The sequence below is a fragment of the Choloepus didactylus genome, chromosome 15, assembly GCF_015220235.1.
Source record: "Choloepus didactylus isolate mChoDid1 chromosome 15, mChoDid1.pri, whole genome shotgun sequence".
Classification (NCBI taxonomy): domain Eukaryota; kingdom Metazoa; phylum Chordata; class Mammalia; order Pilosa; family Megalonychidae; genus Choloepus; species Choloepus didactylus.
The window spans coordinates 65,869,972-65,872,960 of record NC_051321.1 but is presented as its reverse complement, the minus strand read 5'-3'; the positions used below and the strand labels follow the sequence as shown (position 1 = coordinate 65,872,960).

At 44.0% G+C, this 2,989-nt stretch overlaps 1 pseudogene; it reads right to left on the bottom strand.

The window, feature by feature from the left end:
* Positions 1–354: 354 nt before the first annotated feature.
* On the bottom strand, positions 355–2,446 carry LOC119510258 (annotated as a pseudogene).
* Between the last annotated feature and the right edge of the window lie 543 nt (positions 2,447–2,989).

Below are 2,989 nucleotides of genomic sequence, written 5' to 3'. Positions count from 1 at the left end.
CAACCTGTGTCACATAGTGACAAGCTATATTTTATAGTACATATATGTATACATATGTTGTGTGTGTTTACACACACACACTCAAACACACAGACAGTACTAGGTACAAAATGGCTATTAACAGTCCCTGCAAAAATTCACTTTCAGTTGAGGCTATGGCTCCTGTGCCTTGGGATGGTTTGACTTCACGACTGAAAAATACTGCTAATATCTCACTTAATTAAGACAAAATTTGATTGCATGTTCAATAAGTTTCTCAGCCAAAAAACAGCCAAAGGCAAGTTAAAAAAAAGCAACAGCCAACTGAGTGCAATTTCTCTCTCCAATTTGGCCAAGCAATTTGTAGAAGTTATTCCTAACTAGACTAGAAAATCTGTAGCGCCTTCCAAATTTTCTTGCCTACTTTACTTTCCATGTTCATGTTTCAAACTGTTTCAACAGAGCCCCCACCTCAGGGGTCAGCTGTTCGGCAGCCTGAGCTGCCTCTGTGATAGCCTTGCAACACAGGACCTTTCTCTTCTTATTAAAGTGTGACTGGACGTTTTCTAAGAAGAGGGAGAGTTGTGAAAGAGCAAAGAAAGATGTTGGAGACCCGAACCATGAAACACGGGCCCCCTGTCAGACTAAAAGGCCATTGTCTTTCTGGCTCACAGACAAGGGAAACCCTGGATCCTGGACCAAATAATGTCCCCTACACATATGGTCCTGCTGTTACGGGACCCAGATGGTGGATTTTTGGCCTGATGCGCTCAAATGACCAATTCCTGAGACACTGGGGTTTCAAGGAGAGAAAGAGTTTATTGCTAGGTGCGAAGCAGGAGAACAGATGGCCTATCGGTCCAAAACCTGTCTGCCCGAACTGCAGTAATTCTGATAGTTTTATAGCATCAAAAGATGGGCAGTTTCAGGATAATGAGCACAATGGCCCCAGATAATGTAATTACAGGTGATCTAATTATTGAGCATGAGCAGATTGATTACATGCTTAGTCACAGAATGTGTATAAGAAAATGGCGGCCTTAATTAGATGATGGGCGTGATTCTTAGTATTATAATGAGGCACAGGTCACTTATAGGATAAAGTCTAAGTACTGTGCATGTCAGGAGGGCCCATCTTGGTTAGACCCAGCTTTGGACTTGGGGTGATTTAATTCTGGGCTGACCCAAGACCCGTCATTAACAAACATTAGGGGCTGTCTTTAGTGGTCATAAGACTAAAGTCAAAAAACTCGGTAAATGGATACAAGTGAAGGTTAGTCACAAGGTTTTACAATCAGAAGGGCACAAGATAAAGGCTATACAATCATTAGCAGAGATCAAAGCAGCTGGATTACAGTTCAGAGATTTCAGGTATTTCCCTCTGTCTACTCTAAAATACCAGAAGGTAAAAAGGAATATCTTTATAATGATTCAGTAATCATAATCATCCCTTAAACCCTAACTTCTTGGTTACACTGCCATCTGGTGTGATGCATATACAGATATTTTTTAAGAAGACTTTCATTTTCAAGGAATGAAGAAGAGGAAGTAGAGGAGGTGGGAGGTGCATACATACCGCCTGAAGCAAATTGACAGCTTTCAGAAGAACTACGCTCAGAGCTGGAGGATTTCAAATCACCTATGCTATCAGTGCTACAAACTGATGCACTGGAAGAGTCAGATTTCTTTTGATTTAAGGTCGTGCAAACAGAGATATTGCTTTTGCTGCCCTTTTTGCCCAATTTCTGTGTTTTTTTTTTCTGCTCACCAAGCACATGTCCTGAACCTCACTGCTGGTCTCTTCAGGGCCTTTTGAGGGATTCTGGTTTTCTGAAGGGGCCTCTCCCGCTGGGCGGGTACAGGCTCAGCAAGACTGGGATGTGGGTGCCATCTTGCCGCTCTGCATTGTCTCAAGTTGCGTCTTCAGAGAAGAGTTATTTTTTTCATGCCTGTGCCTTTGAGGTTTTAAACGAACCCAGGGCGGAAAGACACCTGAGCTAGGATTCTTATATTGATGTGTGAAATGGACTTTTAAACATGCATTTTTGGAAGCAGAGGTTTCGCTTTGCTTTTGAGCCTTTTCTGTGGCAATTTTCAGCACTACTTGAGTTTTTGCATGGTTCATGTTCTTCCTCTGGAGCACTTTTTTCATACTTTAACTGAGTTTTGATGTATTTGCTTGAGCAGAAACTTTACTCTGCCTCTACTATGGGCAATATTTGAAACCTTAACCACTGAATTTCTCTTCTGGCTTTCATTTTGGCTTTTCCCATACACTTTATGGTCAGTTTAAAGTTTTTTGTTCATGTTTTCTATCTTCATATTTAGAAGAGTCACGTGCACTACTACCTTTTCTAATTTCCCTTTTTTCAGCCACAACACTGTTTTTACATTTGTCACCTAGGACTCGCCTGGGTCATGGTTTCATAGAAGTGGGTTCTTCCTTGTGCATATTTTCTTTGGGGGGGGGTGTCACTTAATTTCCCCAGGAGGTGGCTAAGGTATTGATTAGTTATACATGTCCCTGCTAAACAAAGGGAAAGGAGAAGGTGCTCCTTCATGCAAGGGAGGTGATGGTTTGCAGGTCCGCAGGCTTGTCAGCTGTGGGTGAGCTCCCCCAGTGGTGGCGGCGGCTTGTCGGCCTGAGGAGCAGGCCACTGCCCATCGGCCTCGCTGTCCAGCGGCTGTGAGCAGGGGTGGGGGGTGGGGGAGGTCAGTGCCAGCTTTGTTGCCAGGAATGGGTTCCAGCTCCCACTCGGCCTCATCGGCTCCCTCTCCCTGGGGGACACTGGAGTCACTGCTGCCTCTGCAGCTGCAGCTGCCATTTTCTCTCTGGCTTCTCCCTCCTCCAACTGGTACTGCCCTAACTACATTTTTAATACAGAAATGACAAATTAAAAACAAGTCTGCCCCAGGATAAGGTAGAAGATTTGAGTGACCTAAGTAGGCACTCCTTGCTTAGATGGCTGGGACATTGATTTCCATTAGCTGGGAAAATGGTGCTGACATG